At 31.7% G+C, this 23649-nt stretch overlaps 1 long non-coding RNA gene across 6 annotated transcripts; it reads left to right on the top strand.

Moving 5' to 3' along the window:
* The first annotated feature begins 4672 nt into the window (after positions 1 to 4672).
* Positions 4673 to 10822, top strand: LOC142543131 (uncharacterized). Of its 6 annotated transcripts, XR_012819669.1 has the most exons (5): positions 4673 to 4842; positions 8343 to 8890; positions 9105 to 9321; positions 9421 to 9506; positions 10688 to 10822. It is a non-coding gene; the product is annotated as an uncharacterized LOC142543131 (long non-coding RNA). The 6 variants fall into 6 exon arrangements; XR_012819668.1 differs by having other exon boundaries at positions 9105 to 9506; XR_012819665.1 differs by lacking the exon at positions 10688 to 10822 and having other exon boundaries at positions 9421 to 9838.
* Positions 10823 to 23649: the final 12827 nt, after the last annotated feature.

The raw sequence follows: 23649 nt of genomic DNA, 5'->3' as shown, positions 1-23649 counted from the left end.
GATTTCTGAAATTTGTACTTTTGATACTTATTGTTTTCGAATGTATAATTTGATAAAAACGCAGTGTCTCTCGGCTCGTCTCTGGGGCATGACATTGATGTGGTATCTGATGGATCGGTTCGGGTACCTTTGAAGATGCTTCAAACACAATATTCTCAATGAGTTGCAATAGCTCGTGTTCTAATAATGTAAAAACCGATGAATTAGATCGAGTTTGGTTTTAAATCAAGCGAAAAATAATCGAAATAATCATTCGTTAAGAAAGCTAATCAATTTTAAAGCTTTTAACTTGTGTAAACTGATTAACTGATATAAGGGGGATCAGTTCTTGTATATATCAGTTCAATTATGATGATAACTGAACTGATAACAGCTTGAACTGATCAAATCAGTTTGAAAACTATAGTTAAACAATTAAGCACACAAGATATGTTTATGTATGGATGTTCAGAGACTTCAACTGCTCCTACGTCACCCATTCTACCTCTTCGGGTAGGATACACTAGAAGACTTTGATTTATACAACGCCTTGTATAAACCCACTCAGCTTAAGACTTACACTACTGCCTAATCTGAATTCCTTGCCTAGACTGAAGGCAGCACCTTTCAGTCAACACTTGTTTAACGTCTGTGTGTCAAAGACTACATACACAAGTTTTACGTCTTTGTGAAAAACTCACTCAACTGATGATATATGTGAGTGATAGTGTGTGAGTGTGTGAGAACTGAACAATGAATATACCGGGAAGGTGTTCTCACACACAAGTGTATATTATTTATGAATATGTAAGACACAAAAAACAAAACATGAAATATATGTGAAATTATATGTACAAATTTAAAGCACTAACTGAATCAAATTAGATGCGTAATTATAATTTCAGGTGCAAAATGTATACTATTTTTAGACGGATACAGTTACATATATTTAAAATAATGTTAAAAATGTACGCATTTAAGCCAAAAATACTCAAATAGAGTATGCATATATAATTTTGGGCATGAAAATTGAACTTTTGGACATGAAGAAAGTATTTTGTAGCATTAAAATTACAAATGTGGATATAAAACATTCAAATTAAAAACATGAATTTACCAATTAATAGTATCAATCGGCTCAATTTGATATAAGAAGTATAATTTTTGGGTCTCTAAATTCATAGAGCTGAAATAAATAAAATTTGAGATCAAAGAATTAAACTAAAATTTTCTGACAAAGATATTGAATCTTAATTATATTTGTACTTAAAGACTAGAGTCTAATTAACCCTGCCCTGCCATAAACTATGCACCAATGACAAATAATAATCTATTTCTACAATTAAAAAGAGGTAACATTCAGTTGCATAATTATGTCAAACCATTTATGTAATTATTATTTGAAGTACGAAAAACTATCGATTAAGCCTGTAACGTGATGAAAATCTTCGTTGTGAGGCCAAAAAAATGAAAAAGCAGTTAACTCTGTAGTTGATCATATTAAACGTATAAAAAACACAATTTTTTTAGGTGTGACATATTCTTTTATTTGCGACAAAAGTTTGATTTTACATAATTTGTGATTTTGAGACGTATTTGATAATTTGAAAATGTATGAATTTATTTTTAGTATATTTATGTATTATTTAATCTATTTCCTTGATATAATTAATATTTAATCTTGTATTAAACCTGTAAAATTTACAACTTGACTGGACACTTGGTTTGATTTTTAGGCATGTACATGCTATCAAAATTGATGTATTTGTATATTTATTTATTGCATGATAACTCGGAAGTTCGGACATTGGTAGAGATGTATCCCACATGTAATTTTCAACCGATTCTATTTCCACCGTCATCGGCTATTTACCCATACTCTGCGATCGATCGAAATGGCATCTTCAGCTTTCTACAGAATATCCAACATCCAGAAATACTTCAACCCTTCAAATCCCAGGAAATTTCAGCTTTCTTTGTATGACCGTGTGGTGCTGTGCAGACCCAGGAAATTTCAGTAACCGGTGGAGTAAGTATGATCAAGGTGTAAAACTGAAGTTTTAATGTTTGTATTGAATTCTATGTCTGAGTTTTTGTTTTGGTTTACAAATCAGAGTTTCGTTACAATGTTTAGCCAAGACTATGATCTTGGAGGACGAGGAGATTTCTCATTTCCTGAATTCGACTTGTCTTCTTTCTGTTTGTTTTGCGTGGTTGAGTTTACATGGAAAAGCTCTTTCAGTAGAAGCGGCTTTTTAATAAGAATGACGAACTTTGGAAACGCAAGTAGAACATTTTATTTCCAGAAAATGCTTATATTTTTTATGAAAGAGACGTCTTCAGAAATGGAACTCAATAAAGTACTTTTTTGGTTTATAACTTACATACCCAAACTGGTAGATATCGAGGGGATGCAATGAAGTTGTAGAAAAAATGATGTGTAATATACGAATAAGTAAAATGTTGCCGTTATTCTCCGGTTTTTCCACTATATGAACTGAAATGTTTCCGTGTATATAGAAAGTTCTGTAATCTCCTTTTGTTGTTTAGCTTCAAAATCATACTTGGCTAGGATTGAGATTTTGAATTGTGTTTTTTTACTCATGCTTAATGATCACCATGTGAACATTTTCGTTTTTGGATGTCTGATAGTCTGATCTATTGTGTGTATAGTCTGATCATGCTTAGTGGTAGCTCTTGATCCACCATAATATCTCATGGTAGGATATGAAAAGCTTCTCATTTCTGCTCAAACTCGACACAAGTGCAGAACATTTGAGATATAGCCCAATTGGCTTTGCTTTGGTTGAATTTTTCTTTGCAAGTAGTGAATCCATTTAAGGTAGGATTAAAGAGAGATCGCCGCAGGGTAGGAGTTAAGGGGGGAGTAGCCAACCAAAAGAAATGGAAAATAGGTTGTTTTCTGATGCTTTGTCGGAATACAACTCAATCATCTTTCATGAACAGAATCCTTGTACATTGATGTTTTTTCCTCATTGATGCATTTCTATAAAATAAATAATGTTTCTGTCTTCTGTATGTCCTGATTCAACTGTCATCTGATTATATCATCCCCTATTCAAAAATGGAAATTAACTTGTTTTTTATTAATTGCTGCTATGATAGCTCATATCATCTAATGTGCTCCAACATTTCATCATTTTTCTTACATTATGCAATTAGGAATGCCATATCCTCAGAATCTTGAGACTGCAAAAGAGGTGGAGGCAATTGTGAGAAAATAAAGCTATACCAGCAACAATTGCTATTTTGGATGGCATACCCTGCGTAGGTGTTTATTCAAAACTTTGTCTCAGTTCACTTTGAGTTGCTTGGAGTTCCAACTTGTTTTTTCCCAGTGCTTTTGAAAATTCATAATTAGAACTATGGGTTTCTCTGTGATGGAGTTTTCAGATGCCATAAGAATTGAGAATGAAGTTAGTGAATTCAACCTTGCTTTATTGTTCTAAAGACTTAAGCTGATACTTGGAGATAGATATTGATCCACATACAATTGTAAATCTAAACAAGTACAATGATATTTGGAACAAGCTCGGAATATTTGGATGCATGCCACATGTTATCTTGGGCGAATCAGCTCGCATGTCCAACCCTTGTTTCACGCCATTTTGGTGCGAAACACCATTTTGGTGCAAGGGCATCTCTCCAACGGAGCTGCGCTATTTTAATCCATTTCCCCTCAGCGCCAAATTTGACGCCGAGTTCTCTCTTTTTTTTTTTAAATTATAAATATTAATATTAAAAATTATAAATATTATTTATATAATAATAACATATTATTTTAATAATTAGATATTTTTAAATAATAATATATTCAATAATATATTTAAAATAATTAAATAAATCAAATTAAAAAGAATATTTTGAGAATATACTAGAAATATACTTTTTAGTGTAAGATTTGAAGTATATGAGTTGGAGATGAATATTATATTTGGTGCAGAAATTGCACTGTTTTGGTACAGAAACTACACAAAAATAGATTTATGGGTTGGAGATGGCCTTATGTCCGAAAATACCTTTTATGATTTTGTTAAAATAGTGTCAGCAGATTTGATATCTTATCTTCATTTCACTTTTTATGAATTTTTCAGTTCTCTCGTCTCATGTTGAATGTGATGTTTGCAATGATAGGAAATAGATTTTTGTTATATATATTGTGTAATTGTCTTGTTAACTATGATTTCTTTTAAAATATTGGATGCTTAAGCAGGCATTTACCCTGTCTTTACCTTTTCTATTTTTAGTTCTTGGGGGAATGGGGGGAGGAAATCGCTGCAGTGAACTTAGATCTTCTTCTGAATGTTTGAAATTTCACATTCTTTTACAATTATTTTATTTGGTTAATTTCTTCTGAGTTTTTTGTTTTAACTTGCTTCCTGTACACTGGAGGGAAAATTACATTGCGACAATCATCTGATTTTTTAAGAAGCTTTAAATTTGTAGATTTATGCTTGGAAGAACTTGAAAGGTTGGCCATTCTGGGAAAAAAAGCTAGTAGAGACATCGCCCATTTTGCGAGTATCTAAGGATAGGTTACACTTGTTTTGCGGCAGGGTTTTATGTATGTCCACACTAAAATTTTCAGTTCTTTGACTGCGCCACGGAAAATTCAAGTTTTTATGAATTTTGGTTGCCATGCTTAGATGCTAGATGAGAACTACAATTTTTTTGCTTCCATGGTATTCCTTGCTTTCTAATAATTTCTTATGTCTCTTTCCTTCTTACTAACACTCCTTTAAGGCAATTGGTTATGCTGCCAACTGTGGAGACTTCATTCATTTGCAGGTAGGTATTCCAGTATTGGTGACGTTGAAACCAAAAATTAAACTATTTGGTAGAGCTAGCAAGAAGCACGTGAATATTAATTATTTAATAAAAATTAAAATTTGATTTTTTTAAAAAATAATTTGAATAATTTTTTTTTAAATTTATATTGTGTTGGTAGAATAAGATTCACAAAACACGTTTTTAGTAAAACACATTTTTCTTATTTTTAGTTTAGTATAAATAGTTCATTTTCTTCCTTTGGATACAATTTTGAAAGCTCATTTATCGCGGTAAACCGAACAATGAAACCTCTCCATTTTCTGAGAAGTGTTCTTATGAGTCTTAACATATTGGTTTAGTCTATTGTCATATTAGACGAATAAATTAATTAAGAACGTATCTACCTTACTTTCAAAATTGTTTCTCAAATTAAAAATTCAAGCAATTGATTTTATGTTATATAATAAATTACAATGAGTATAATATATAGAACGAATTTAACTGAAACAAATTTTGAAAAAATATATATATAAGCACCACGTATAAGTTATAATAACCTAAAAATCAATCAAATTATGGATTTTATAAATACATATATAATAATTTATATAAGTGAAGCACAATAAGGACAAATAATTATCAATTTAAAATATTTGTGACTAACTCATCAAAATATTATCAAAACTAATGAAATAATAATATTGATAATAAAATATAACCTATAATATTCGATTTAAATATTATTTAATCTCGTACAGAATTTTTTTACCTTTTGCTTTAGAATTATATATCATAGATAAATTAATTTTCATATACATTAGTTAATAAATAATTTTTTTAAAAGTATATAATTTATATTTTTCATTAAGCCATCAATTACAAATATATATATATATATATATATATATTATGTATTTGTATGTGTTTAGTGATTGTATATTACTGGGATCAGAAAAGAATTTAGTTGGGGTGAATAAACTCTTTTAAAAATATTTGCTTTTTAAAATTTGTCTTCAATCGTTTTTAGGCGGTTGAAAGATTTTCTCAAACGGTCAGAATATGAACCACGTGAAAAGTGTTAAAGATGATTCAATATTTCTAATATTTTCAATCGGTTGGCAATCTAAACAACAAGATATAGTTTGAAATATAAAAACTTGTGAAAAGTAAAGACACGAGAATTTTATGGATGTTCGGAGAAAAACACTCATATCCATTCTTCCTCGGTAGGAAGGATTCCACTAAAACACTTGTCTGATATATATATATTTTTAAAAAATTGCTAATAAAATATTTAAATTTCTTATTATAGCTAGCTCTCTTAATTTTTCTATCAAATTCATATTTTATTATATTATTAATATATTAACATTCATGATTATTGATATAAATTATACTAAATAATTTATTAAATTATTTACTTTCAATTCTTAATTAAAAAATTATAAATATATTATTATTAAATTTTATATTATTATATTATTATATACTTATCATGTTATTGTATTATTGCTTATATAACTATTTTTTCTTATATCTTCTTGTGATACTATGATTTATTATTTAATCAGAAACTACATTAAAATATAATAACAAAATTGCATTAAAATCATAAAATAACATGTAGAAAGAAAATTAAAAGGATAAAATATTTAAAGTTAGTATAAAGATGAAATATTTGAGAAAACTAATATAGGAGTTACATTTTATTCTTGAAGTGATATAAATTATTACAATCAATGTATATTGTAGTGATAATTTATTAGCATTTGTTAGACTATTAATTATATATTATGTGGAATAATTAGGCTACTAATTAATTATATATTAGACGGAATAAATAAAAAATTTTGATATTTCATTTTTACACTTGCAACAATTAGAAATTTACAAATATATCTTTATTGAATCTAGGATTTGTATTGATGAGGATGTCATTTTTATTTTTTGACAATTGGAAAACATGGCTAATGATCTACACTTTTGTAGGTATATAGATAAAAAAATATTTTTTTTATCAAAGATATATTCATTTTCAATGCATAGATTTCCTATAAATTGTGTATAAAATTTCCATGCAATTAATCTAACAACACACAATTTAAGGGGGTAGTAGAAAATTTACAATGAAAAACTTTGTTATTCTTTTTACACTTTTATAAGTATAATAGTCAAATATATATTTTTTAATATTTTTAATTATTTTTTAAAATTAAAAAATCTATTTTTTTAATATTTTTTCTAAGAATTATGTATCAAGAAAATGTTATTGCTCTAATGTATTTTTATTATCAAATATCAATTCAATTTTTATGTAACATTATTTTCAAAATTTATTTTGTTACAAATTTCTATTAAAAAATAAAAATACTATTATGATCTTCATGTATTTAATGATTGTGTAGAAAATTTTTCATACAATTAATCTAACAACACACAATTTATGGGAATAGTAGAAAAGTTACAATGAAAAACTTTGTTATTTTTTTACACTTTTATAAGTATAATAGTTAAATATATATTCTTTTAATATTTTTTAATAAAAATATATATTTTATTAAAAAAAAGTTATTCTTTTAATATTTTTTGTAAGAATTATGTATGAAGAAAATATTATTTCTCTAATGTATTTTTTATTATCGAATATCTATTCAATTTTTATGTAATATTATTTTCAAAATTTCTTATTTTACAATTTTCTATTAAAGAATTTTTAAATTACAAAATTATGATAACTGATTTTGGAATTGAAACTAAGAAAAGATTTAGTCTGATTTTGGTTCTACTGTTCTTGAGAACCATTGTCAGGTTTAGCTTTAGACATTTAATTTAATGTCTAAATCTTAATCAATCTTAGTAGATATTTCGAATATCACCAAATTTGTGTGTGCTGAATTTATAAATTTGTTCGTATGTATAATCTTTTTTAAAAGTGCTACTAAAATCTTTACTTTCTTACTATAATCAAACTCTCCAAATTTTTCTCAGAGCTTCATATTTTATGAGATTATTAACATATTGATATTCATAATTATTGATATAAATTCTTCTAATAAATTTATTAACATATTTACTTTCAATTTTTTGTTTAAAAAACCATAAAATAAGTTAGTATTAAACTTTACATTATCATATTATTTTATATTTATCATGTTATTCTACTATTGGACATATAGTTAAATTTTTTTATATATCTTCTTGTAATACTATAATTTATTTATTACTTAATTAGAAATTGCACTAAAAACATAATTACAAAATTATAATAAAATTATTAAAAAAATGTAGAGATAAAATTAAAAGAATAAAACATTTAAATGTAGTATAAAGATCAATTATTTATAAAGATCAATTATTTGATAAAATTAATATAGGATTTACATTTTATTATTGAAATAATATAAATTACTACAATCAATGTATGTTGTAATGACAATTTATTAGCATTTGTTACAATTTTACATATATATCCTTATATGATTTTTTGAATTCATATTAATAAGAAGACATTTGTGTCTTTTCACAATCGGAAAACAAATGAGTGATCTACACTTTTATAGGTATATATATAGATTAAGATAAAACCATGCTGAGCTCATTCATATGGGAAATAACTTAATTGTTGGACCATTTTGTACACAGTATGTAAAATCAATGACAGCGAACTATTTTCGGAAAATTCAGCAGTAAATTACTGGAACAACTACCTGATATAACATAACCTAAACCTTTTGTTCCATCTAGAATATGCATGACCTTTTAATTAAGTATATTCTGAAGATTAGTTGTATTAACTCTTTCGGATTTCGTACATGACTCTGTTGTTGTAGTTCATGCCGGTGTGAAATCAATATTAGATATTCCAAGAACATTGGAATATTTGGTATGACCCTTTATCGTTTCGCATTTCACAACATCTTTTGCAATACTCATTTTATGTTGAGCGACAGGAAACTCATCGGGAATTCCGATGAATTCCCGGTTTTTTTCTCTGAAACAAGTGCTTGCAAGGTAATTTTTTTAAATAATAGATGTAGCAGTGATTCGGTCTTGAATTACGTGATGAAGTATTATGGGATCCTTTCCATTTTTTTCATTTTATACTGCTCATCAAAGTTATGTATATTTTAGACTTGGGTCCTAGTTTTGTTTCGCGAATGTTTCTAATTTATTTTGTGTTGTTTCTGTATTACAAATAACTGTGGCCTTCTCTCGGTATCAATAGTTAGCTTTCTTTAGTTGTTACTAGGAATCCTTTATCCCCCCTTGGCGCAAAAAACAGTTAATAGTTTAACACAAATATTCAGGCACCTTGTCTTGTTGACTCACCTGAGGATTGTGCTTGACTAATAAGTAAGGAGCGTTCTGTTTTCTTTCTTTTTCCGCATTTAATAATATTACTGTGCTTAGTATTATTTTCGACCACTATAGATTCAAGCATGAATCTTGAACTCGTATCTGGAATCGAGTAGTGTCCCCTATTTCTAGAGAACATTCTGCTTCAGGGAATAAAATTGAATCAGCCATACAGAAAGCTCTCAAGGAAGCTCGGTAAAACTTTGTACTTGGTCATATATGTGAAATAATGATAATCAGACTAGTTATTCCTTTTTTTTTTTTTTTTTTTTGTATTTCATTCGTGCGACACAGGGAGCAGAACGTAACTGGCAGTGCCGAAACTCCTTTCTTACTTGCCAGAGTAAACGAACAGACTGAAGGAGCCTCCCTTGTTTCAAGTGTTCTCTGTCAAATACTTGTGTATCACTAACCTTTATAAATAAAAGAACGATTGAAGGGCTTTAAACATTTCATGTTTATATTTCCTTAATGGGGATTTTAGATATCGCTCGCGTGAAAAATAATGCACGAGTTGGTGCTCATATTGCTCTCTACCTTGCTCGTCTCAGACAAAATAGTACCAAATGGTGAGTGTTTCTTTACCCTTTCTAGTCTTTTACTTGGGGGAAAATGATGCATATTTGTATCCATTTCTCAGGTGCATATTCGAAAACTTGATCTGCAAATTGCTCTGAACCCAACCTTCAAACTTCTTAATATTTGATTGAAGGTGCATAATGAAACAGATAGGATTGCATTTCGAGAATTCAACGTTAACCAAACAGACACACTTGCTAAACTTGAAGGAGTTGAGGTCGAATCTTTCAAGATTTCCAAATCTGTTCCCGTGTTTGTTCCACCTTATCCCCGTAGATTCTGTCGGGGTTTGAATCTGTATCAATCCCTATGTCTACTTCATTCCTCTTGGACTTAGAACCTCACATGTTGACCAGGGGAACTAAGATTGTGGTAACGTTTGCAAATCTTGAAACCCAGATAACAAATTCAGATTTAGATAAGATTGTTAAGATTGGAACTTGTACCTAAGTCAACCCCAAAAGCTAGCTCAAGGGAGGAGGATTGTCCAAGACCATATATACAACACCCAGGTATTTTATCCAACCGATGTGGAACAACTAACACATCCCCTCACGCCCAGGAATGAACATTTGGAGCGTGAAGTTTACAAATGACCCAATTATGGGCAGAACGGATGACCCAACTATGGGCAGTTCAATACATAACGGTGGAACCTGAGCTCTGATACCATGTTAAGATTGGAACTTTGACCTAACTCAACCCCAAAAGATAGCTCAAGTGGGAAGATTGTCCAAGACCATATATACAACACCCAGGTATTTTATCCAACCGATATGGGACAACTAACAAGATCCAACAAATATTTGTTATTTATTTGCCAATTTTCTATATTTGAGCAAAAGGTGAGCAAGATTTCAAGATCACTACCATATCCTAGGATTATATAATTTATTGCTTTGGACCTTTTTCCTTTTCTATCTTCCTCTTTTTCTTGATAGATAAAAGATAATACCAAACTAAAGTTGTTTTAGCTCTGCAGAAGAAAAGGAATCGAGTGTTGGAAGCATGTGGGAGAATTTTTTGATATTCCCACACTTGGAGAGCACTAAGGAACAAAAGTGATGGCCCCTTGTTTGGCTTTGTTAGGGCATGTTTGGAGCTTAGTTGATTTTCGGGAATATTATATGCTTTTGGGGCAGTTCTTGATTCCCCATACACTTATGTCATGACAAGAATACCACAAAAAAGGCTTCCTTAAAGTGGGGTGAAACAACAGCCATGTTAGAACATGAAGCAGTCATTTATTTCGGTCGTGGAGTCAAAAAAATTTGATTTTTTCTATTTTACGTGTATAAAAATATAAAGCAAAATGTGAACAAATAAAGTGGTGGCTTCTAGCTATTTCAGGAAAGCAAATTTTATTTGAACCTTTAATTGTTAATGTTGTATTGTAAATCAATATATTATGTAGACAGCTCGGAAAGATTATTAGTTAAGAAAGCATACAGATTCGCCTTATAATTTTTGTTTTGTTTTCAATACATTTTTGCATTTTCTTGAAAAACCAAAACAAAAAAAAAAAGGTTTTGGTGAATAAAAATATGGGATTTCATGATCCCATTTTAATTTTGGCGATTTTGAAAGTGACAAAAGATATCCGAGTGAAATGACAAAATGTCCTTACAAAAGAATGTTTGAATTATCCGTCGATATAGACACAATTGATGAATTATCGTTTATGATAGGGTTCTATCTTGGCAAACGTATTTGATTTAGAATATCGCAAGATCATTCCTTTTAAGAAAATTAAATATAATTTTTTTTTTTGTTTTTGTTTGATTCTGATTTGTCTTGCTTGTCAACCCATGGTTATTCTATTCCTAAGTATAGATATAAATTTTTTTTCATTTTTATGAGCAATACAATTTTAATATGTGTTTTTATCAGTAAAATTTATGAATTCATATTTGTTATAATATTTATCTTAAATTTTAGTGATGGACAAAAAATAATATTATCAAAATATTTTCAAGAACCAGTCGTTATATTATATAATTTCGGGTTTCTGGCCGTTGATACAAAGTCCAAAAGCTCCAGTGTATCATTCTTTACAAATGGCATATCATCTAAGTTATGACTTGACATATTAAATGCAGATCATTATTACCCAATGGTTGGTCAGAAATGAGCAAATCTCACTCTAACTCGTGTACAAATCTTCGCCTGGAGTTGGACTATGGTATCTCAAGCCTTTGCCTCACCTACCGTCAAGCACATGAAAACAAGAGGTTGCCGACGTGCCGGTGAGTATAAACCCAGTATCATACAATCAATAACATAGAGAATTAAAATGACAAATAGTTCATATGAAATTCATAAAGATGCAATATAATAGCAATGCATGATTCAAAAGTTGTAGGCTATCAATAAATCTCAAGATCAAGTGAATCATATGGTCATAGGGTTCCCAAGGGAAGAGAATCCCCCAGCAACATCCACCGACTCATCCGCTCGAGGTGGGGTTCTGTGTTCTACAATCCTAGGACTATGGTGCGCCTATAGAGAGGCCATAGCAGCGACCTCCGCATACACTATGCCAACTCAAATATAGCCTCATACGTCCAACAAATCAATAAATCAAGGCGACCTCCGTCAATTCAAATCTGAATCGAAAAGTGGCTCAATATGCAATGTAATTATGCAAATCAATATCATCATCTCGATATCATAATAAACTCATCTCAAGACAACAATCATCATCAAATCACAAGTAATTCATCAAGCAATAGAATTTTCAATTTAAAATAAAAATGATAATTTTACCTCGTATGTTACTGACCGTAACATACCTTTCAAATATTACCAAAAGGAAATCGAAATGTATAGTTGAGAAGTCTTGAACCTCTGAAGTCTACTATAACTCAAGAACTCGGATCATTTATCAAAATAGAGCAGTTTCTGTACAAAATTCATAATTAATTCAATAATACTTCAAATCAAGATTCGCAAATTGGATATGCAAGAAAACACAAAGCCCAACAATTATTCTTCACAAATGTTTGTCAAATAATGTCGTTTACCCAGTCGTTCATAATCTGAAACATACAACAAAATTTGGTCGAATCCTGCATAAGTACACATATGACACATTTTAGTATTTTGAGCATAACTCTCTCAATATCCAATGGAATCAAGCCAATTTTGTATAATTTCGAAGAAAAAACAATGTTCTATAACTTTCATTTGAACATCAAATCCAGAATCTCAACCAATAAATTCCAGAATTCGAATAAATAGAGGGCATGTATACAAATCTTCACTAACTCGGAGTTCCCGATCAATTTTAGTAAAAATCACGTATATCTTTCAATTCGTCCTGGAATTGAGTGATTTAAGAACCAAATCGAAGCTAACTTGATGATCTACAAGTTTTATGAAGACCCTAACTCCAAAATCGAAACACAACTGTCTCATATACACGAAATAAAAAAAGTGTAAAAATTGTTCTTTTCACATAAACAAGAAACTATTCTTATATCCTTTTTAAATTCAAACCATACAACATCTTAATATCTCAAATGTCAACTCAAATATCAATTCTAAATTTAAACTCATTTCCAAACTTGAATAAAATTGAGAAATAGGTACATCACCTTGAAGCCCGTGATGAGAGGATCATAAAATATACCTTCATTTCATATTTTTTTGAGCGAATCACCAATAAAATGAGGAAGAAGTTCGAAAATAGAGAGGAGATGGATGAGGGTTTGAGTGAAGGAAAAAGGAAGAAAATGAATGGTGGAGGTGAAAGTGGGTTTACATATCTTATTTCCGCGTCTGTAGCGCCGCAGCGCCAAAAATCCCGCAGCTTTAGCGCCTAGTCGCTACTATTCTAGCGTTGCAGCGCTTGAATAGTAACCTCGTGAACAGTAATTTTTTTTAAAAAAAATTCGGCCATTATAATATATTTATATATATACACACTTTTTCAAACTGCTCACTTAGCACTTGCCTATCAGAACCTATCAGATCATTCAAGGATCTTTCAGTGCTACTTCACCAACTCAAGCTGTTACACGCTAACTGTTAGGTTATTTGTTTAGTTCTCTGGAGAAACAGAAGTTCTTAAACAATCAGATTTGTAAAGTGATCATCAAGATTTTCAACTTAGGCGTTTGGTAAGTCCTAGTTGATGTGAGTTGTTATAAACAATTTTTTTTGTGGAATATTTCCTAAAGTGGAAGAAGGGTGACATAAGAGTTTTATCTTCGAACATCCATAAAAAATCTGTTATTTACTCTATCGTACTCTATCTTTCCAACTGTTGATTATTGATATATCGGTTCGGGCACCTTTGAAGGTGCTTCAGACACAATATTTTCAATGAGCTGCAACAGCTCATGTTTTAAGAATGCATACACCGATGAGTTAGATCGAGTTTGGTTTCAAATCAAGCGGAAAACATTCGAAGTAATCCTTCGTTAAGAAAAACTGATATATTTTAAAAACTACAGACTTGTGTAAACTGATCGACTGAAATACGAAAAATCAGTTTTGGCTTCTATCAGTTCAGCTATGGACTTAACTGAACTGATATCAGCTGAACTGATCAAGTTAGTTTAAAACACAGTTAAGTAGTTAATACACAAGATATATTTATGGATGTTCGGAAACTTCAACTGCTCCTACGTCACCCCTTCTACCACCTCGAGTAGGATCCACTAGAAGACTTTGATTAATTACAACAAGTGAAATAACCCACCCAGCTTAGGACTTACCCACTGCATAACTGAACTCCTAGTCTAGACTGGAGGCATCACCTTCCAGCCAACACTTGTTTAACTTCTGTGTGTTAAAAACTACATACACAAGTTTTAGGTCTTTGTGAAAGACTATATTTGTAGGGCCCAAAAATCAGTACACGTATAACTCATGCAATCATTTAATTGTTAAATCATTTATTTAATTTTAAAATGATGTTAGCAATGCATGTTTTATGAAATTGCATTATTTAAATTATTTATGCTTATGTGATACACGTTAAAATATTTTCTCGAGTTTCATGTTTCAGGCGATTATTCGATGCGGGATCGAAGGAAGGAAACCGGCGACGAGTTTGACAATTTTAAAACACGGTATTTTATATTAAGTTGAGATTGAGACATTTCAAATGATTTATAATTTTTTAATATTTTTAAAAGCCTAATTTGTTTATTAGGTGATTTTAAAGTTTCAGAATTTTAAAAGGGTTTATCAATTGTGTGTTTTATTTCAATTTTAAAGATGCTAGTATTTTGTGGGGATTAGTATTTTAGTTAGGATATTAAGTGATTATCAATATTTTAATTAGAATGTCAATTATCATTTAAGAAATATTTTTCCCTTAATTACTATCTTAACTCATGCTAGACACACACACACTTACACTGTTTTACACACTTTTACATACAATGAAACCGTTCAACACGCACACACTTATTCCAATTCAGATTTATTTAATTTTTGAGAGAGCAAACCTTAGGGTTCTTGAGAGGAAAGCAGCGGCCCCTTGCCCTTCTCTTTTCCAGCAAATTTTTGTTGGTTTTATTGCAAGAAAATCACACCACGTTCGTCCAGGATCGTCTCTCGTCTCCTTCCCGCGTCGGTATCGTCGTTTCGGTATTTTTATATATCAAAAGGCACGTATATTCTGTTTTTCCTGCGTCGATCTTGTCATAGTACAAATTTTATGGTGTTTTGTATGAAATCATGTGAACGTTATGTAGTAGTTTGAGTAGAAAATTTATTGGATGTGTTTTGAAGAAATTTTTAGATCTGAAATTTCAAACCCTATTGTACTTTTAATTATTGCGATTTTTTGGTCGTGATTTTGAGAAAACTTTTAACATGAAAATCGTAGAACTTTTTGATACGTTCGATTTGATATAAAATTCAAAATATTTGGATAAAAATTAAGTGAGTTATGGTGTTTTTTGTGGGACTGCTCAAACTGTGTTTTCTGAAAATTTATGTTATTGATGTGTTCTTGAAGTTTATTTGTTGCAGGCTTCGTTGGGAACCGTCGGGTGATCGCTGCTGTGTTTAGGTATATGGAGTATGAGTTTGGGATGAGTTTCGATGCTTCGTTTCGTGTCGATAGTCGTTGGTTGCATTAGAAATCGTGGGAACAATTGGTGTCAAAATTTGAGTTTACGAATTTGTTGCTTGCTTGGTGTGCGTCGTCGTTTGAGACGTTTTTATGGAGTCGAGTCAGTGTCATAGCATCCTAGGATAAATCTCGATGGATTGGTTCACGATTCGTATGATTTAGTTAGTAGTATTAAGCTTCAAGTTGCGGAGTCCAGAAGACTCGGCGCCCGAGTGATAATATTTTACCGCCCTGAGCGCCGCTCTTTCTGTCCAAGGGTAGGCGTCCAGAAGACCTGGCGCTCGAGCGGTAATTTGTTACCGCCCGAGCGCGGCCCCATATGTAAAAATGTTTGGTTCTTTCTTCTTTTCAAGTTCAATAGTGAGTTCATGTCTTTTATTTTTGGGAAATGTTCACACATCGTTTTAGAGATTGTTCGGGGTTCAGTGTCATGGGGGTTAGTACGATGATTTAATAAGGTCAAGTCCCGAGTGATCTAGAATTTCTTAAGCTATTTTCATACTTCGATGGTGACCACGAGTACCTATGTCTAAGCTATGAAAGTTAAGTGCATGTAATCATGTTAGTATGTGCAGCAGTGACCCCAAGCGAGATCCAACGAATCCCTCAACGCCAAGTAAGTATGTTCGATGTGCAAATGAGAAAATGTCCTATTTTTTAGGTATGCTAAATGTCATGTGACCAATTTATGAATGAGTTTGGAAAGTCGGTGAAACGTGGCCGAGGACCTCTCCCCCCCGTTAAAGCATGAACGGGTTTAGATCAGCATTGGAAAGCGGTAAAGCATGACCAGGGACCAATCCATCCGTTAAAGCATGAATGGGGATCTCATGTATGTGGCAGTGGATTTTCCCTGTCAGCGCAGTACTGTGGTTTAGTCTGATCAGGGCGAATTTATGTATGAGTCAATTGCTTTGAAACATGCATCTACGCAAAATTATAAAGTTTATGTATGTTCAAGTATGCAAGCATGTTTAAGAAAAGTTTCACGTTATGGCACGTCTATGTAATGTATGTAAGATCAAGCTTTTTCACGCAAGTTAAAGTTCAAGTATGTATGTTCTATTTTAAAGTTGCATGTGATTTTATTACGTATTACTTGCTACTTCCAGTTTATACGTGTTGAGTCTTTAGACTCACTAGACTTGATCGATGCAGGTGAGGATGCATTTGAGGAGACGAGAGGTGGGGACCAAGGAGCTGGCTTGGACTGAGCAGGAGGCTAGATCCGAGGACCACCCAGTTTTTAAGAGTTTATGAAATGTTCAAAATACTCTGATTTATGTTACTGATTATTAGATTTTAAACAAGTACTTTTGGCAAACTTTATTTTTGAGATCTTAGGTTGCAACTATGTTGGGATGAACAGTTGTTTTCTCGAATTTTGAAGGTTTACGATTTATTTTAAGAAAATTTTTAATTTTTCCGCGAATTTTAATTTTAAGTAGTTAAAAGTACGGTACGTTACAATATTTGAGTGGTGGTCTGTGTGTGTGTGTGTGTGAGAACCGATCTCTGAAAACAACCCGAAAGGTCTTCTCACACACTAAGGGAGATAAGCTTCTATACTAAGCTGATATATCTTGAATTGTTCCCTCGACTGGGCCGATTGCTTCTTTGTAAGCTGTTATGAAATAAGCGTGCCTCTCTTTGTTTCTCCACTCTTCCTTGTTTTTCTTTGTTGATGGTCTTGGTCTGTATTTATAGCAGCAATGCGGCCGTACATCAAGACTCATCACATGTGATCGTTGCAGTTTGAATGCGTTCCTTGAAATTTGTGTCTCGACTTTTCCGACAGTCATTCTGGAACATTTTGTCTTTAAGCTTTGTTGCGAATTCCATCATTGTACTATTGATATACATTTGCTTTCGTTCTTTTGTGCACAGCTGGATTTCATTGAATAAGCTTGTCGAGTTCTACAACTAATTGGTTCTAACTGATGTTCTGAACTGGTCAGTTGCAACTGATCTTCAGTTGGGCTGGTGAAATCAGTTGACTCGTCAGTTGAACCGATTTCACTCTTTCAATTGAACTACTCAGTTGGGCTCTTCATCAGTTGAACAGTTCATCAGCTGGCCGGGCTTCTGAATGTCTTATGCTGAATCTCCTATCAACTGGACAATCAGTTGAACTGATTTTGATACTTCAGTTGTACTGGTTCAGTTCGATCAATCATTTGGCATTTTCAGTTTGCTCCTCGATAGCTTCAGTTTTGGCTTGATAACTGATCAGTTTCAGTCCTGCGCACTTAAGTAAAATCATTAGTAACAAAATAACAAGTTTTGTTAACATCAAAATCAAGTACGACTGCGAATATGAAATGTTCCAACAATTATTTTTTTCATATTTAAATATATATTTATCACTATCTTAATCTGACCTCTTTCGCTACTTGTCTATTCTTTAATGATCCATTGAAACAATCTGTTCAAGGATGTTAGTCTTAACAGCCTAAAAATTGTTAAAACATCTCGTTTTTTAAGAAAACATTTTATAGAGCTTGAACCCTCCCCCACTTCCCCCTCTCTAAACTCTATTTTGATCCCAATAAGGGGTATCAAAGTAGGTTTTCCTTGAACTTTGATGTTTATATATTCGATAAGACATCTTTTAATATGATCTCAATATTCTCAAAAGAAGATTATGACAATTGGAAAATACAAATGCATGAATATCTAGTTGCTAAAGATAATGACATGTGATATGTCATCAGTGACGGTCCGATAAAGATTCTGGAAAAAAAATACAGAAGTTGTAGTCACCAAAAGTGCACCACAAATGGTCGAAAAGCATTAGTTAGAATAGACCGCTGATTACAAGAAAAAAACTAACCTTGAAAACGTAGCTAAGGACATTCTTTACAAGAACCTTGACAATAATATATTTAACAAAATAAATAAATATTTCATGGCAAAATATACATGGGAGAAGTTAAGCCAACTTTGCAAATTCAATTATCAAACCCAAGAAAACAAGCTGATTGTTGCAATCCAGAAGTTTGACAATGTAAAGATGAAGTCCAATGAGACTCTCAATGAGTTTGATGAATACTTTAGCAGTATTGTTATTGAACTAGCATGACTTGGTAAAGAATAATCTAACAGTGAACTTGCTTTGAAGGTAATGAGAGCATTTCCCAGATAATGGGATTTGAAGACTGTGACTATGAGGGAGTCTATGGATCTTAGCAAGCTCAAAGCTGCACAAAATACTATTATCTCAAAGTATAAAAGAATTTCGGAATTATCTGAATAAGTCAAAACAAAAAGCAAAAACCTTCAAGATAAGTCAAACAATTATAGATGTTCATAGTGAAAGGAACTTAATAGTATAATGGGTCAATCTGGCGGTTGAGAATGATGACATGTGAAGAGTGTTCGAACCAACTATCAATGAGAATAAATGGTTGACGATATTAGTCATCTTTTGGAACAAGTCTTCTGCCTCTATTGAGAGACAATGCCGCAGTTGTGATTAATCAAGAAGGAACAAATTCAAATTTGAAAATATTTTTCTGAGTCTCCAACAATTATTCCAATAATTACATATTCGATTTGACCGAAACAGAGGAGGATACACGTTACACCGCAATTTCGAGATGAAAGAATTGCAAAAACTAGTATGAGACAAAACTGGACTAGAGTTTGGTAAAAATGAGTGTAGTACTTCTGAGTCGTGTCTAGATAATGGCAAGTCTAATTATAAAATGTCTGATCTGGCACAATACATGAACATGGTCAGCCAGAAGCCCGACCCAAACGGAATGTAAATATTGAGAATAACGTCAAACATAGAGGTTTAAGTTAAATCGAACCAAAGAGTTCTAAGTCCAACCGAACATATCTTAAATGCAGTTAAAATCAAGATAGTTCTAACGACTCGAATTGGTCTCGCATGAAAACCAGTCCAACCAAACATTACTCTGTGAAGGGAATGTCTAGTTGTTACAAAAATAGTAGACCTGCTTAAAAGCGATACAGACTGAATGAGAATGATGAATGGCATAAACAACATATGTGAGAAAGAAAACACATCACACCTTCACCGGTTTATGCACGGGCTTGCACTCTTTTGGATACGCACACGAATAAGCCAATTAGACTAATTCAAGTGTGGGTCCAGAAGAGGTTAATCCATTTAGGACTCAATTGGTTTTGGGTCCCAAAATTCTTGTTAATTGACTGCAGGCATCAAAGAAAAATATTATCAAAGAATCAATATAGTTTTTTGATAGTGGATGTTGAAGACACATGACATGTGACATCAAGATGTTGTTCGAAGATAATTGATTATATGTGTTATAAGGACTATTATTAACCAACTATGTGACAACGGTTACTCTGTTGAGTTTCACGAACACAGATGCATGTTTAAATCAGCTAATGGAGATGTTATTTAACCAGACTAAGAGAAAAACACCTATAAAGTAAGTTGTAATGATGACAAACTTGTTTCTCCTACGTTTTTTGTTGTTTTGCATGGTAGTAAAAGTGGCTATGACATAAACGACTCAATCACTTAAATTTCAAATATATTGTCAGCTTGATTAAGAAAAAACTGGTCTTGGGACTACCTAACATTGATTTAATTAATGATAAATTTTGTTCTGCATGTCAGTTACATAAATAGATCATATCAACATTCAAGAACAAATGAAAAAACTCATTTGTTTGCTAAGAACTTCTTCACATTGATCTCTTTGGTCCAATACCTATAATGAGCCTAGGAGAAAATAAGTATACAATGATGATTGTCAATTATTTTTCAAGATTTCATGGGTAATCTTCCTGAGTTCAAAAGATCAGACCATTGCCCAACTAATCAAGATTCTCAAACGGTTACAAAATGAGAGAAGCACAATGGTGGATAGGATAAGGAGTGACAGAGGATCTGAATTCATCAAAAGACTTCTTACAACCTATTTGGAAGATAATGTTATTGAGCATGAGCTTTCAGCTGCTAGATCACCTCAGTAAAATGTAGTTGCTGAGAGAAGGAACATAACACTAAAAGAAACGGCTCGAACTATGCTAGTTGAATCTAGTATCTCTTAGAAGTTTTGGGAAGAAGTTAAGAACAATGAATGCCACACACAGAACAGATCAATGATGAATAAGAATCATGAGAAAAATCCGTATGAGATTTGGACTAGCAAATAGTCCGATATTTCATATTCGCATATTCGATTATAAGTGTTTTATTTACAACAATGGTAAAACTTATTTAACCGATTTTGATGTATAATCTTATACTAGTATATTTTTAGGATAATCTTCTGTTAGCAAAGCTCATAGAGTTTATAATAATCGAACTTTAACCATAAAAGAGTTAGTGCATGTTGTATTTGATGACTCATCTATCTGTCGAGACAAAAATAGTAGCAATATACATAAATTGATTAATATATTAGATGTTACTAACCTTGATTCGATTGATTCAAGCAGTGACCAAGAGATAGATTTAAGAAGAATGGCTTAATCATACCCGGAGCAAGTCCAACTATCTATGAAGAACCTGAACATTATCAAGATGCTGAAGAAGTTGAGCCGGTGATTAATCACCAGCCCGAAATTTGTCAAGAGGATGATATTGAATATTTGCACAATGCAAATCTAGATATGCAACAACAAGATCCAAATCAATTTGGACCAAGTCTCCGGTGGAATAAAAATCATCCACTCGAGCTGGTCATCAGTAATCTGACCGCTTTTCTAGGAATTAGAAAACAATTTATATATGAATTCTCATGCGGATTGTTATTTCAACTTGAACATAAGAAAATAGATGAAGCCTTAAGAGACTCTTATTGGATAGATTCAATGCAAGAAGAACTTAACCAATTTGAGAGAAGTAAAGTTTGGCATATAATTCCCCAACCAGCTAATGAACATGTTATTGGAAGTAGATGGATATTTAGGAATAAAACAGATGAGAGTGTATCAATAATAACAAATAAAGAGAGATTAGTTTGCACAAGGGTATAGACGGGAAGAATGAATAGATTTTGATGAATCTTTTGCTCATATAGCTAGACTTGATGCAGTTATAATATATCCTGATTATGTTGTCTTTAAGAACTTTAAGGTTTATTTAATGGATGTTATTTAGCATTTCCTAACTAGTTGTTAAATGAATAAATATATGTTGAATAGCCTCATGGTTTTGTTAGTCATATTTCATCACATATTTGTTAATAAACTTGAAAAGGCATTGTATGGTCTAAAACAAACTCTTCATACATGATATGATACATTGTATAAATTATCGCTTGACTATGATTTCGAAAATGGAATAGGATAAAACCTTATTTAAATTTGTTAAACGTGATCATGCTTTACTTGTTCAAATTTATGTCAATGAAATAATTTTTTGTTCAGCTAATCCAAAGCTATGTGAGAGATTCTCCAAGATGATGCGAGAAATATTGAAATATGCAAGATGGAAGAACTAACATTCTTTCTTGAGTTGCAATTCAAACGACTAGAAAATGACATCTTCATTGGCCGGACTAAGTACTCAAAATATTTATTCAAAAAGTTTGGCATAGAGAATTGCCCAGTTTCTACGACCCTTATTAGTTCATCAATCAAGCTAGATAAAGATGAATGGTGAAAATAAATGGTTATTATAATATACAAAGGATTAATATGATCACTTCTATATCTGATCGCCAACCGTCCAGATTTCATGCTTGTTGTATGTTTATGTGCTCATTTTCAAGTTAATCCTAAACAATCTCAGTATATAGCAGATAAAAGCATTCTAAATATCTTAAGGGCACTCCATGTATGGGTCTTTGGTATCCCAAAAACTCACGTCTTAACCTTATTGGCTATTCAGATACAGATTATGCAGGTTGCAAGATTGATAGGAAGAGCACCAGTTGATCATGTCAGTTCTTGGGAGATAGAATGATATCCTGGTTTAGTAAGAAGCAAACATCAATTGCTACATCAACATCCGAAGCAGAATACCTAACCGCTGGGAGTTGCTATACACAACTATTATGGATTGAATACCAATTAAGAGATTGTGAAATTCAAGTCCCTGAGTACCCAATATTTTGTGACAATAAAAGTGCAATAAAAATCAACTACAATCCTATGTTAGATTCTCGGACCAAACACATCAATATTAGACATCGTTTCATCCAAAATCATGTAATGAAAAAGGGATATCCAACTAGAGCACATTTCAACGGATCAACAAGCCGTGGATATTTTCATTATACTACTACCCAACGCTAAATTTTCTTATTTTCGTAATATTCTTAGTTAATTTGATTTAAATTAGTGCATATATTAGGGGTAATAAAAGTCGAGTTGATAAAACAATTAATCAAACTAGTATACAATTTCAAACGCTCTAGTCCGAAGTTGTGAAAGCTTGATTTTATCATATGCTCTGATTGTTTACTCTTGAAGCGCAATAATCATTTTAACTGTCCAAAATTTTGTTATTTTGGACCTTTTCAAAATTTGATTAATTATTTCATATTTATTATTCTAACGGTTATTATCCATTTTCAAAATGTATTTATTTTTATTCGAATATATGAACCACCTGAATTCACTTTTGACTTTACATATTTTCAAATTTTAGCCAGTGACGTACAGACAGATTGACTAGCATGTCTATCAAATAGGATCGTATATATATTTCATGTTCATCAACTCAAACTTTTTTCGATTACTTGAAACTCTTATTTCTTTTTTGTATCATGCATTCTTGTGTTCCCTATCTCTGGGTTTCCCTTTTTGCATCAACTACGCAGAAGAAGGATCTAAAGTTGATATATAGAATGTTGGCATAAATTTTTAGCAAGTTATTTTTGGCTAAAGCGGGGGCTTTT

The sequence above is a fragment of the Primulina tabacum genome, chromosome 4 (assembly GCF_025594145.1).
Source record: "Primulina tabacum isolate GXHZ01 chromosome 4, ASM2559414v2, whole genome shotgun sequence".
NCBI lineage: Eukaryota > Viridiplantae > Streptophyta > Magnoliopsida > Lamiales > Gesneriaceae > Primulina > Primulina tabacum.
Note: the sequence above shows the minus strand (reverse complement) of the source record. Positions and strands in the feature narration are given on the sequence as shown.